This window comes from Balaenoptera borealis (assembly GCF_965194805.1).
Source record: "Balaenoptera borealis genome assembly, chromosome: 7".
Classification (NCBI taxonomy): domain Eukaryota; kingdom Metazoa; phylum Chordata; class Mammalia; order Artiodactyla; family Balaenopteridae; genus Balaenoptera; species Balaenoptera borealis.
Window position 1 is genome coordinate 106,306,921 of NC_138864.1, and position 14,938 is coordinate 106,321,858.

Here is a 14,938-nt window from a genome sequence, read left to right on the forward strand (position 1 = left end):
CGCTTGCTTACTCACTCGTCTGGGACTGGGGACCAGGTAACTCCGCGCATTATTTTCGTTGAGGTGGATGTTTGTCGCCAAGACGTGTTTGCTTTTTAACTGAGTTTGGGGATTTAGAAAGGAGTGGGTATGGGGTTCTATTTTATTTGGGTTTTACCTGTGGCCTTGCTCCTGGGCAGCCAAGGAGTCCTGTGGCCTGTGGTTTTCCCGGCAGCTCCCCTTGGCCATCAGAGGGGCCGCAGGAGGCAGAGGAAGGCTGGCCTTGACGTGGCGGCCACAGGAACCCACCCCAGGCAAGGGCCTCCCCTGCTGCACGGGTCCCCCTGCGGAGTCAGCCTCGTCCACACACCCCAGCCTCCGTGCCTCTCTCTGCTTCTCCCCCAGCTTGCACAGGAGCACAGGATGGGGCCGTGTCCCCAGGTGCGCTCACAGAAGGGACCCAGCAGCTCCCGGCGCCCGCCTCGGCTGTGTGGAGAGACGGAGGGCCAAGGGGAGGTGGCACAGAGGGAGCCAAGGCCCCTTCTCGTGTGCCTGTCCTTTCCCCCCCCCGCTGCCTCCTTTTCGTCTCGCCCAGTGCTCCTACGGTGGGGGACGCTATAGGAGTCCCCAGCACCCCAGTCTGGCCCCGCAGCAGTTTGACTCTCCCGTTTGCAGGGGCTGCTCCACATTGAGGAGGGGAAGGCGGCCGCTGGCCCAGCTGAGGGTCAAGCGGGTGATTGCGGCTTGAGGCGTCCAGGCGCCCTACACTGACTTTTCTGGGGAGCCAACAGATTCCAGTACTGTCTGAGCCCTCACGATTTGCTTTCTCAAGTCTTTTCCTTATCACAATGACACATGCTCATTGTAGAAAATATGAAAAATGCAGAAAACTATAAAGATGTTGAAAAACGCTTACTAAGGGTCCATTACCTTGGAAGCAACCACTAGTAAAACGTCAGCATATCGTCTTCCAATCTTCTGTGCTGTTTCTTTTCCTTCACATGGTTGAGCTCATACTGTACTCTTAATTTTGTGCAGCGCTTGTTTCTCTTAACAGTAGGTGATAAGCCATTCTCGATGACATGAAACATTTCGTAATGTTATTTTAAAGGCCAGCTGCGACGGTTCCTTTACTTTCATGTGTCAGCTTGACTGGCTGCGGGTGCCCAGATTAAACGTTATGTCTGTGTGTGTCTGTGAGGGTGTTTCTGGATGAGATTAGCATTCGAATCAGTGGACTCAGTAAAGGGCATGAATAGAACAAAAAGTGGAAGAAAGAGGAGTTTGACCCTTTTTTCTGCCTTACTACTTGAGCTGGAACATCTCATTTCATCTTCTCCTGCCCTCAGACTGAGATTTACACCAATGGCTCCCCTGGGTCTCAGGCCTTCGGACTTGGACTAAGTTACACCACTAGCTTTCCTGGGTCTCCACCTTGCAGACTACAGATTGTGGGGCTTCTCAGCCTCCATAATCACATGAGCCAGTTCTCCATAATATATCTTGATGATAGATAGATAGATAGATAGATAGATCCATCTCTCCTCTGGAGAACCCTGACTAATACAAAAGCTGTCACTGAGCCACCTCATATATAAGAAAGGAGAAATACATTCCACCTCTCAGCGGATGGATTAGCAAACAATTTGCAGCCACCTTTAATCCACCACAACAGGTGTATGAATGCTATGGTGCACCACTGGGTTCACCAGAGAAACAGAACCAATAGGAGATACAGATACAGATATAGATACAAATACAGTTATATATCTCATTTACAATTCCTATAAGGAATTGGCTCATACAATTATGGGGATGAGAAGTCCAAGATCTGAAGTTAGCAAGCTGGAGACGCAGTGGTGTAAGTTCCAGTCCTGGTCTGAGTCCGAAGGCAGGAGAAGTCTGATGCCCCAGCTCAAAGACAGTCAGGCAGAGAGAAAGACTCCTTTATTACTCAACATTTTATTTTATTCCCACTTTCAACAGCTTGGCTGAGGTCCACCCACACTGGGGAGGGAAATCTGCTTTACTCAGTCTACTTGGATTCAAATGTTAATCTCATCCAGAAACACCCTCACAGACACACCCAGAATAACAGATAAACAAATAAATATCTGGGCACCCCGCGACTGAGTCAAGTTGACACATAAAATGAAGCATCACGGTCACCCAGCACCTCCTTCCAGATGAAGGCGTTTGTTTCCCTGCTGGCAGTGTTGGCTGCTCACAGCTGGGTGTCTCCCCAGAAACTGTCCTCTCCCAAAGTTCCACCCCCCTCAAAGCACAGCTCCCTCCCAGTGACTGGTCAATGTGAGGGATTCCAGAGCCCAGCCCCCTTACCTCTATTTGGGACAACTCTGAAGGGCCATCCCATCTTTAGATCTCCTCATGGGATCAGCTGGTGACTCTGTCGTGACTATATCGCAGTTCAACTCTCCTCCTGCCCAATCTTCTTCCCTCACTCCCTGCCAGATGCTGCTCTCAAAGTCCTCCCTAATAACCAGACACAGATCTCTGCCTCAGAGTGTTTCCCACCAACCTGACCTGGTCAGAGGAAGAGGAGGCTGAGCTCTGACTGGGGCAAGTAGCCATGTAGACAGACTCTGAAATAAGATCAGAGCCTTCTGCAGCCAGTGGGATTTGTGAGGCTGCGGTCTGAGGGAGAAGTCGAGGCCTGGGGTGGAGTGGGTAGAATGAGAGGATCAGGAGACAGGTGAAAACAGAGTAAACATTGACCTAACCAATCCGCTAATGTTAATCATTTAGGCTGTCTCCAATGTTCACTGTTATAAATAACAAGCATTGCAATACATGTCTTGATTCCTAAGTTCTTTTGTTCACAGTTCTGATCACTTTTTTAGGACAGATTTTGAGCAGTGAAATTATGAATGAAAGACTATAAGTTTTTTGGAGGCTACCAGAACTTGCCAAGACCCCTATTCACACTGCATTTACACAGCATTCTCCTTCAGCCAAACTCCTAAATTTATAAGAGACCTGATTTAGGGAAGGTCATTGACTCAGCTGGAGAGTTAATTATTCATCTGAATTGGCCTGTGCAAAAGGCTCCAGAGAGCCTACAAGAAAAAATTGAAATGCTATTAGAACTAACAGGCGAATTTAATAAAGTGGTTGCATGCAAAATTCAATAGCTTCCTCATCAACTAGCAATAACCAATTAGAAAATACAATGAGGGTGGGTGGATGGGGGAGTGGAGAACATAGTCAAAACACAATTAACAGTAACAAAAATACCCAGGACTGATTTTAGCAACAAGTGTGGGAAACAGGAAAACTAGATCTTAAAAATGTACAAACTTTTCTAACACACATGAAATAATTAATTAGATGGAAAGGCATGGCATATTCCTAAGAGGGAAAAGCGAATGTACTGTAGGGTTAAACTATAGATTAAACACAGTCCAATCAAAAGTCCAAAGAGGTTTGTCATTTTCTTGTTAAACATGCCACAGTTGTACTAATGTTTACTCAGAAGAAATACATATGCAAGAGTAGCTAAGAAAAAACTTGAAGAGGAATGAAAAGGAATTTCGCTCCAAAATAATAAAATGCTATGCAGCCATGAAAAAGAATGGAATATCTCCAAGAGATGTCATAAAAAGGAAAACCCCTGGTGCAAAACACCTAGTGCAATATTCTCCACTGTACATACCTAGGTGCCTGTAAGTGCAGCGTCTCTCTAGAAGGACCCACAAGAAACCCTAACATGGGACATCCCTGGTGGTCCAGTGGTTAAGACACAGCACTTTCACTGCCAAGGGCCCAGGTTCAATCCCTGGTCGGAGTGCAAGCCGAGCGGTGTAGCCACACAAAAAAAAGAAACCCTAACGTGGTGCCTCCAGGGAAGGGAACTCAGTGTCTGAGGACCTAGGTTAGGAGAGACAGAGGAACAGTATCTTTTATTTTATTTTTTTGTAAAACTGCCTTTTATTTTTTTTATTATTTTTTTAACATCTTTATTGGAGTATAATTGCTTTACAATGGTGTGTTAGTTTCTGCTTTATAACAGAGTGAATCAGCTATACATATACATATATCCCCATATCTCCTCCCTCTTGCGTCTCCCTCCCACCCTCCCTATCCCACCCCTCTAGGTGGTCACAAAGCACAAACAGTATCTTTTAAATTGGGGCTTGGTCGATAGAATGTGAGCTCCAAGGTGGCAGGAACTCAATTCAGTTCAGTGCCCTCTGCCACGCCTGGAGGTGATCAATTAATACTTTCTGAGTGAATGAAGGTGCAACCTCCCTCATGCCTCATTAGATCATTAAATAAGCACGCTAACAGCATCTACCTCCTGACCTTGTGAGGACTGAAGATACTCATGCCCATGAAATACGACACGATGCCTGGAATGAAACAAGAGCTCAATAAGAGACAGTTATTAATATTGGGTTACTTTCTGGCAAAGAAGGATGCTCCCTTACAGCAAAATTGGCAAGTAGGTTTCACCTCACATGCCAACTCCAATTGTCTGTATGGTTGCCTGTACTTTTTTGTTGAAAAAGATGCTGAGGTCAAGGCTGGGCTGGATGGTAGGAGGGAAGTGATGAGTTAGCAGTGATTGCCACAGGCAAAGGAGGAAGTAGGGTGGCCTGGGTGCCCCTTCTTTGCTGTCTCCTCACAGCACTCAACCCCAAGGACCTCCTCAAATGGCATTAGCCAGCTCCTTACAGAGGTAAAACGTCAAGATGAGACAGACTTATTCTCCCTGCAGTTTGGCGGGGAGGACAGTCTCCGAGGAGGGCAGATTGCCCTGGGAGCAGAGCCTCGCCCACGTGTCTGGATCTCCCTGCAGAGGCCGAGGTGGGGTCACTGCTCCCTTGAGGACAGGATGAGCTCCCTAAACCCAGGCAGGAGAGAGGTGGAAATTAGCCAGTCATCTGGAGGTGGGCAAAACCTTTCTAGGACAATCATCCTTTCTCCTCTTTCCTGTGAATTCACTCAGGTCATTGAGGGCAAAAGGCATCCCAGAGACCCTTCTTCCCCCATGTCCCAGATGCTGTGGGCCCCACCATCAACTTCCACACTCCCCTCCAACGGCTCTTTCATTTAGTGCTGATAACTCTGCAAAGTTGCTTTATCGCCTCTGCTTTACAGATGAGGAAAGAGAAGACTGGAGGGTCTGAGTGATTTGTCCAAGGTCACCCCCTTGTCTCTTTGCCGTTATCCTGGGGAACTGGGCTGTGAAGGTGGGCAGAGGGTGAGTTTCCTCATGCCTCCTGTCCTCCAGAACTTGGATTCTCTTGGGAGGAGCCCTGGCCTTTTGCTTTTCCCCTTTTGTCCCTCGCCCACCTGGAGCAGCTCAGATCCTTCACTGCTTCCCTGGGAAAGAAGAACATGGGTCCCTTGTTAAGACCCTAAATTGCCTAAATCTCACCAAGGAGCTCAAAACCCAGAGGCCCAGCAGCAGGTCCCTGGGAGCTATGTGGACCCTCCCCAGAACCCTCACCCCAGCCCCAGAACATTCATGCTTCCTGGAAAGACTGGGGTCCTGCTGGGGGCCACCTCTGGAGATCACCCTCAATGCATTCTCTTAAGCACCTGCTTGCTACAAAGCATGGCTAGGGGCTGGGCAGACGGAAGGAAAGACACCCCGTCCCACTCACCCTCCTGCAGCTCACACCCTAGCAGGGAGGGCACACCCAGTAATAGACTTTCAAGGGCACCACTGAAGGATTCATAGGCGCTCTGGGTGCTCCATTAATTAGCCAAGTGTGGACATGTGTTTCAAGCTGTGTGAAAATCTATGGCATGCTTGGGGCAGGTGGTGAGCTTCCTGTCCCAGAAGGTCTGCAAGCAGAGGGAAAGGGACCTCTAGCCTTCCTACAGAGAGACTTAAGTCCCTTCTGTCCTCTTCATCTGGCCTCTGGCCGTGGGGATAGGGATGGGATATGCATTTTACTCAGTGGGATAATCCTTAGCGTATGCCTGCCACACAGAGTAAGTGCTCAGCAATTCTCAGCTGCTGTTATGAACTATTCTATTTGAGTTTAGTGCACCCATCCTCTTGCAGAGAGAAAGGGAGGCAAAGGGTTCTTCCCCTTCGCCAGCTGCACCCGTGCACAGCTGGCTGTAGACAGGAGAGCCCGGCTGGCAGCTGTCCCCGCAGATAGGAGCAAGGGTATGTGATTTCCTGAGCAGTCACTTCAATCCTGATGTTCCTTCAATAGTCCTTGTCAAATTGCCATGGCTCTCCCCAGAGGCTTTCATGACTATGGAAAATAAATAGCCATTATCTGACCTCCAGGGGAATGGAGATGTCTGCAGAATTCCAGGAAAGGCAGTTATAAAACCGAGTAGAGTAAATCCACCCTTTCGATATTTGCAAACCCCAATGCAAAACTAAGGTATGGAGTCCTGGCTACTGCCAAAGAAATCACAAAATAAATGTAGTCACCACTCAAAGTCTTTCTTCACTTATTTTGATGTGCATGAGTACATCTGGCTTCTGGTAGCCAAGGAAACAGAGAGAGAGAGAGAGAGAGAGGGAGGGAGGAAAATAACTACAAAAATATGTGAAGACTGGTGTCTTTTGCCCTGGCGTAGGGGAGAAAGGAGCTGGTCAAGCAAAGGACTTAATTTTTAAGTTAATACTTTATCATAAAAACTTGGCATTATTGATTACAAGAAGTTTTTTTTAAATAGTTGAGATTTTATTCTAACAGCTATAATTACAGTGCTTGTTTGTCGAAATGAAAACTGAAAACAAGTATACAAAACAGTTGATTACTAATTGTGTATTGAAAGCAGTAAGAGGTTCCACGACACCAGATAAACCAGTTCTGAGGTTTTCCCCAAGATAAAGTTTAACAGCTCTAGCTTCTTCAGTGTTTATCAAAATACAAAAGAAAACAGTAGAGCTTATCATTTTTCTATGGCAAATCTGACCTTTGTAGGCTGAGGGAGTGAAAGCACACGTAGACAGGGGCTCCGAGGGGCTGGGGCTCAAGGATGACCACCCGCGCGCCCGCTGGTGAGACCCCAGAGAGCCCGGAGCAGGCAAGCAAGGGGACTGCAGGGTTCCCGCTCAAAGCAGAGAATCCCAACCAAAGTGCCCATGCTGACCCCAGAAAAGGCTGGGGTTCCTCCAAGGGGTCTGACAGCAGTGGCTGCAGCCTCCAGCCCATCTCCTGGGCGGCCATGTAAGCACAGAAACAAACACAGACGCTATGGGGTGTGGGATGACTCAAGACAGAGCAAATCACAGGGACCCTGTTGTGACCATGCAGAATGGATCATGGCTGGTTCTATCCCGTTTCACGTTCCCAACAGGAAACAGATCACTGGTGGACCGGACTCAGGCCATTACTGCAGAACCTACGCTAGGCACATTTCTCCCTTCTGTGTGTTCAAGTGTTCTCCTTATCTTGTATTTGTAACTATTTTTAAAAATGCACTGAGTTTGGGTTAAAAACCAACCACCAAAATGGATTTCAACACAGATCTAAAGCCCAGGGGAGAAGCATCGGGCTTGTCTGACACAGTGACTCCTGGATGACCCGTGTGCCTAAAATCCCTTCTGAGTACTAAACAGTGGGTCGATTTTCTTTTGAAAATAAAAAAAGCTGAGTAATATTGCATAGGAGTACCAGAAACTGCCTCATTGGAAACAAAAACTATTTACATTAGATTAAAAACCCAGTTGCAGTCTGCGTCTGCACATTTACAGCATGGTGAAGCACACTGTGACCGACCATGGAGACAGCTTCTGGCACTCACACCCCAGGGGCACGTTTGCCACATGAGAGTAAAGCGAGGGTAGAAGGAGGGAGTGAGAGGGGAGGAGAGAGGAGTACAGCTCACTTCTGGTTCCAGGGCTGATTGGACAGCCCGTCCCCGCTGGTGGCACAGGTGGCCTGAATGTACAAGTTCCTGTGGCGCAGGGAGTGCAGCCCCAGCTTGTCCGTGATGTCGGCTGCATTCACGGCATTGGGGAGGTCCTGTTTGTTAGCACACACGAGCAGAAGGGCGTCCCTGAGCTCGTCTTCTGCCAGCACCCTCATAAGCTCCTCTCGGGCCTCATTCACACGCTCTCTGTCCTTGCTGTCAACCACGAAAATGAGAGCTTGTGTGCTCTGGAAGTAGTGGCGCCACGGAGGCCGGATCGTGTCCTGGCCGCCCACACAGTGAAGCCGATGTGCTTGTATTCCACAGTCTCCACGTTGAAGCCTGTAGTGGGAACGGTGGTCACGATTTCACCCAGCTTCAGTTTGTACAGGGTGGTGGTCTTTCCCGCAGCATCTAGGCCCACCATGGGAATGCTCATTTCTTTTTTGCTAAAAAGGCCCTTGAAGAGATTTGCAAAGATATGCCCCACGCTGTAGACTCGTGGGAGCGACACTGGCCAGAGAAACCCTGGGCAGCCGCAGCGCAGCTGCTGCTCAGAGGCAGCTGCTGGTTTCGCTCTACGAGACGTTTTAAAATGTTTCACTGCCATCCAGAGACCACGTGAGGATGAAAATGTCCTTCCTTTTCTTATGTAATGTGAAAAAGAGAAACCTTTCTTTACCCTAAAAACACTTGGTGTACCTGGCAAAAAAAGCGGTTTCAAATAAAAGTTCCGTAAAAGGCCCCAGAGATAGAGCCCTGGGCCAAGTCGGAGCCCTGCCCTGGTCCTAGCTCAGCGGCCAAGGGATCCTAGGAGTGTCATCCTGTTTCCATCAGCTGTGAGACTAGGGTGGGAACAATTGCCCCTCAATGATCTAAGCCAGGATTGTTGTGAAGATCACCTGAGATGATAGGAAAGCCCTGCCCAGCCAGGCTTCATGAGAAAGGAGCGATGTCCAAACCCAGCGGCCCCCAAGGGGACACCATGATCACAATGCTGCAAAACTGGATTGAAAACCTGTCACAGCCAGACCACCGTCCCTCAGGTAAGCTCCATCCACTTCTCAAATGACCAGGCTGTCGCCACCCTGCCTGGGAAGGATCAGGAAGGGAAATGAGAAGGGGAGAGATGTTTTTCTTCATTCTGTCTCTCCCATCCTGAGAAAAGCTTCAAGCCAGGAGGGGATGCAGGAGCCCACCATCCCTCCCCCCTACTCACCCCCATGGGTCTTGGCTCCCCTTTCCCATGGGGTGGACGGCCCCAGGAATCCCAGGCTGAAGTTGATTGGCAGCCCCTCAGCCCTGCCTTTGCCCACACTCCGCTATTTTGATCCAGAGGCCATGGCTGTGGCTCTGCCCCTCTCGACAGCCATGGGTTCTTCTAGGCCACAACATCGGGGAGCTGGTGACAGGCAGGGCAAAGGAAGCCCACACCCCTTCAGGGAACTGTTTTTTGTGCAAAGGGGGAAACAGAGGCCCTGAGGGGGGCAGGCCAGGTGGCAGCGGAGATCAGATGAGGACAGAGCACTGGCCCAGGTGTCAAAAGACCTGGGCTTGTATCCCAGCCTCATCCCGTGCCATCTTCCTTGTCTGGGCCTCAATTTGCCATGTCTCTGAAAGAGATCGTAGTCTCTGACCTGCGTAACACATAAGGTGGGTCTGGGGTCTGATCTGACGAGGGAGGTTGCTTTCGGACTTCCAGCGGACCCCGCTGGCTTGGAAGGAGCCAGAGCACGCTGCCTCTAAGTTGCTGTTCCTTTCATTCGTGGCGTTACCCACCTCTGAAGTAACACAGGCCTACTTTGCTCCCTAGGGCCCTGCGGCGGAGCTGGTGGCAGCGCCATGAGGGCTGGACAAATTCACATACTCTGGCAACTGATGGCCACCACACTACTGGAGGAAGCATGTTTGTTGGGGTGCTTTTTTTTTTTTTTTTTTTTTTTTTTTATGGCTGTGTTGGGTTTTCGCTTCTGTGCGAGGGCTTTCTCTAGTTGCGGCAAGTGGGGGCCACTCTTCATCGCGGTGCACGGGCCTCTCACTCTCGCGACCTCTCTTGTTGCGGAGCACAGGCTCCAGACACGCAGGCTCAGTAGTTGTGGCTCACGGGCCTAGTTGCTCCGCGGCATGTGGGATCTTCCCAGACCAGGGCTCGAACCCATGTCCCCTGCATTAGCAGGTGGATTCTCAACCACTGCACCACCAGGGAAGCCCCTGTTGGGGCGCTTTTAAAAGAATATTATCTATAATTCTGACACCAATTACAATTTTGCATCCAACCCCAATGTGTGTGTTTTTCCCCACACTAAGCAATTCTCCAACTGGGTGTCCTACATTCTAACTCAATGCTGACACTACCTACTTGGAGATAGTGTCAGATTCCACAGGTTAAGGGCTGGGTCCCCCATGACTGACCCCCACCCTCCAAATTCAGAAGCCAACCACAAGTTCAGGTTGTTACCTGTGCTTCTGACCAATCAGAGGTTCCAGTGACCCCCTCCTAATTTGCTAGAGCAGCTCACAGAACCCAGAGGAACATTTTACTTCCTAGATTACCAGTTAACTATAAAAGGATATAACTCAGGAACAGCCAGATGGAAGAGATGCACAGGGCAAAGTATGGAGAAAGGGCAGGGAGCTTCCATGTTCTCGCCAAGTGAGTTACTCTCCCCAGATCTCCTTCCACGTGCTCACCGACCCGGAAGCTCTCGGAACCCTGTTCTTTCAGGTTTTTGTGGAGGCTTCCTCAAATAGGTGTGATTGATTAAATCATTGGCCACTGATGACTGAACTCAATCTCTAGCCCCTTTCCCTGCATGGGCGATGGGGTGGGGGGCCGGGAGGGCCATAAGTTCCAACCCTCTAATCACTGGGTTGGCTCCACTGGCATCCTTAGGGACTTTCCAAAAGTCACCTTATTTAACATAACAAAAGAGACCTCTATTACTCTCTGCACAGGAAATTCCAAGGGTTTTAGGAGCTCTGTTCCAGGAACAGGGACAAAGACCATATATATATTTCTTATTGTAAATCACAATATTACATTATCTTATAAGAAGGGTGCATCTAAATCCCGTCCTTTCATTGCAAGTAGTATAGGAACAATGTTCTGGACTTCTTCCTCCATCTGAGGTGCCAACTGCCATGATAGGGTCTTCTCCAGTGCAGGCTAGAATACAAAGCATCTTTCCTGCAGTAGCTTCCAAAGGGAAAACCTCATCAAAAGCCCAGTATTTGAGTATCTTTTGGTTGAAAAGTGCATTCAGACAATGGAGTGTCAGACCCAGGAGAGAGGAGAGGGAAAAATGGAGAAAAGTTGAGAGTGAGAAGGCAACACTTGAGAATCAGCTGCTTACTAGGGTTTTTGCACATACAGCCTTTAACGTCCAGCCCTGTGCCTAAGGGCTGGGAGCCCCTCGGGCAGAGGGGGACAGGAATGCGATGGGTTCTGGCCACAAGGCAGATTAAGCAATATATGAGGGGAGTTGCTGGTAGACTGAGGCCCAGACAGTAGTGCAGGGAAGATGAAAAGAAACGGAGTGACAGGAACTGACATTAACTGAGCACCTACTATGAGGAACGAGGCTGAACTAGAAAGAAAAAAGAAAATACATGAAATGATAGGCTGGGGAGAGTTCACTGCAGCAGGTGACTGTCTGCTACACCCCTCATCTTCATCATCCTCAACAGCCAATCACTAAGGACACCATCGGCCACGCCCTGGGGCTGGGATTGCCATCACAGGGCTCCATCTACTTGGGGAGGTAAGATCTAAAGAAATGACAAGTAAGCCACAGTCGCATATGCTGTCAAGTGAGTAGATGTCAACCAGAAAGTGTCAGGGACCAAGGGAGGGACCACAATGCCCTGGGTTGGATGAGGTTCCCAGGGAGAAATGCTGGATAGCACGTGAGTGGAGAGGGACAAATTGGTGTGGACAAGGCACAGCAAAAAGAACACAGGTGGTGTGCTCAAGGGATTGTGACCAGCAGTTTATTATTCTTTTTCTATCACTTTGTATTTTGGGGCCCTTTCACATACATCACCTCAGGAAATGACTCTGTTGTCCTTCACAAACGCAGCTCCCTGGACCAGATGGCCTTCTGTTCCAGTGAGTTCAGTGGAATTAAACGAACTCCTACTATGTGTAAATCATTGTTAAGTATTGCAGGGTACACAGAAAAGTGTAAAATATAGTCCCTGCCCTCAAGGACAGAAAGGATTTTCCTTCCATCAAACGGCCAGGGAAGGAGATTCCGGGGTGACTCTGCAGCAGTGAAGTATTCGTCTGACAAAAGGCAGCAGGCTCTGGGCAGCGTGGACGAGCCTAAGGAAAACTGGATTTGCCATCTATCAAGATGCTCCATTTGGGGGTTGTCCAAAAGGTATTCTGGTGACTCTGCAGTTTCCTCCTCAGAACTGGTTACCAGGCTCAATCAGTCTGTGTCCTTCACATTCTTCCCACTATATTACTTCATAAGCACAGAAGCCTGTCCGCAGCCAAACACCAGTTCAGAATCAAAAGCTAAAGTAACTGCAGATGTACCTATAACTCATCCATGTCTAGACCACTGAATAACACCCCAATCAATGAGCAGTCTCAGACTCTGCAATTAATCCTGGAAAGGACGAGACATCAGGACAAGAAAGAAAGAACCAAAATAAGACAATGCATGCAAGTAACTTCTAAATCAGTCAACCTTGGGCAAAGGGAGGTCTGGAAATTTTCACTCTGCCTGAGAGAAACAAAGCAACCTCATCCTGGCCCTTTAAGCGCCAGTTAGGACTGAGTGAGAGAAAGCACAGTTGAGCATCATCTGAGACAAACTGAAATACAAACTTATCTTGGGCATCCTCAGTCTGATGATGTGGCTACTACCATGATGGAGCAGTCCATGGAGAAGTTTCAGGAACTTTCCAAGTTGGGTGGGCAGAGTTGCCACTTATATGACAGAATTGGCAGATGCCTGTCAGTCACTTCTCAAAAAGTGAGTGGGAGGAATATTAAGCAAAGAAGTAGCTACATGGATCAGCCAGAGGGCCTATGACTGAAGATTCTGGGTGGCCGGCACTCACAGAGGCATATTTGACCTCCTGCTTCCTCAGATGACTGAAGATTAAATACATGGTGAGAAGGGGATCTCTGGAACCTTGAGGTTCTGCACTCTGAATTTTTAGCTGGAAAACCTCTTTTCAAGGCAAATACATAGCAAAGGACATTTGGAAGTATTTCGAAGAACGAATTCACATGCACTAACTTTGTAACAGAGGAAGCTGCAGATCTCACTTCAAGACAGCTGAAACAGAATCCTCGCTGCAGGCGAAGTCTAGAGCAAGGGACTATACACCCTGGATCAAAGCAGAGTCTTCAAAACTACCAAGTCTCCCATCTACCCCCCTCCACACACCCACCCCCCACCAAAAAAGCAAAGAAACAGCCAGCACACAATCTTAAGACTCTTTATTTAAAATAAGCATCTCTGAGTCAGGCTGCTGTATAACCAAGCAGGAAAATCTACTGAAACTTGACAGTTTTGGTCAATGGCCTTCAGTCTTGGATGTTAATGAAATGTTGCTATTGTTGTTGTTTTTTAACCAAGCAGTCTGTAACTCCACTTTCACGTTTAATTCAGAAAACTCCATTTCATGAAACATCAGGCTCTGAAGTGAAGAAATGAGCATGATTCTCCTTGCATTAATACTCCCGAGGCAAGCGTTAAGAAGCTGCCCAGATAACCCATGGTGAGGTGTCCCAGAGGAGGACACCATACAAGCAATCTGGTTGTTGAGAAAGTGGATGATTCATCTTATTACTTTTTTAAAGAACTGTGCAGTGTGTGTACTTTTAAACTGTATTGTAAATCACACATTAATTTGTTCCACATAGGAACGCCGACACTGAGAATCATTACACTTTTTCAGGTCAACATTCTTTAAACATTATTTTAGCTTGTTTTATGTTATTAACTAGTTAATTATTATTATTGCAAATGACCTTATATTCTCTTTCTTAAAGGTATGAAGTGAGCGGATACTGGCCAAATAATTTATACACATAGGTATTTGGCTATGTTTGTATCAATTAACATAAAAACCATAAAATATACCCATTTAAAAATCATATCTTGTAAACCTTTAGAAATAAATGTTACATAAAAAATAATTTACTCCTGTGCCTACCTTCTTTATAGGTAAGAAGACAGACCAAATTTACATTTTCTTTGTCCTTTTTCTTTAAAAGTATATATTTATTTATTACATTGCCTGCAGAATTACATTTTCTCTTGTCTCTTTTCACTGACAAAACTGATAGGGGTTCTGGCACACTATCCAGCTCAGAAATATTCTTGAGTAATAAAGTGAAGACAATATTGAATACGAATTCACCAAAACTGCCTCTGTGATTTAGTTCAATGCAAATCTTTTATGTATGCAGATTATATAATCTGATTTGCTATTTTTCGTTTGCATCTTTAAGCTTTCTAAATAATTTCAAAAGTAAACTATCAGACATAAGATAATTTTTTGCAAAATTATATTCACAAATAACCATATGCTGAAAGTTATATATTAAAGAGTGACTTTTTAAATGAAAATGATACTAGTATGTGGATTTTTAAATATGCATAAAAAAAGGAGTTTTTTTTTTTTTTTTTTTTTAAACAGACATTTCTTTCTTTTTTATTTATTTATTTATTTATTTATTTATTTTTGCGTGTTGGGTCTTCATTTCTGTGCGAGGGCTTTCTCTAGTTGCGGCGAGCGGGGGCCACTCTTCACTGCGGTGCGCGGGCCTCTCACCATCGCGGCCTCTCTTGTTGCGGAGCACAGGCTCCAGACGCGCAGGCTCAGCAGTTGTGGCTCACGGGCCTAGTTGCTCCGCGGCATGTGGGATCTTCCCAGACCAGGGCTCGAACCCGTGTCCCCTGCACTGGCAGGCAGACTCTCAACCACTGCGCCACCAGGGAAGCCCCAAAAAAAGGAGTTTTAATGGGCAAAAATTAGCAGCTTAAATAGTAATGGGATGAACAATAATTTTGAGGTTTAAGTTTTGTTTTCCTCGGGATTCTTATTATATAGTTGTATCTTAAATATAGATTTAAGAAATTTA

The 14,938-nt window shown here is 47.2% G+C and overlaps 1 pseudogene across 1 annotated transcript; it reads right to left on the reverse strand.

Annotated features, from left to right (window-relative positions):
- Positions 1–571: 571 nt before the first annotated feature.
- Positions 572–14,464, reverse strand: LOC309632486 (ADP-ribosylation factor 1 pseudogene; annotated as a pseudogene). The gene is made up of 2 exons (XR_014249545.1): positions 13,642–14,464; positions 572–13,431 (listed from the first exon to the last, which is right to left on the reverse strand). The product of XR_014249545.1 is annotated as an ADP-ribosylation factor 1 pseudogene (transcript).
- Between the last annotated feature and the right edge of the window lie 474 nt (positions 14,465–14,938).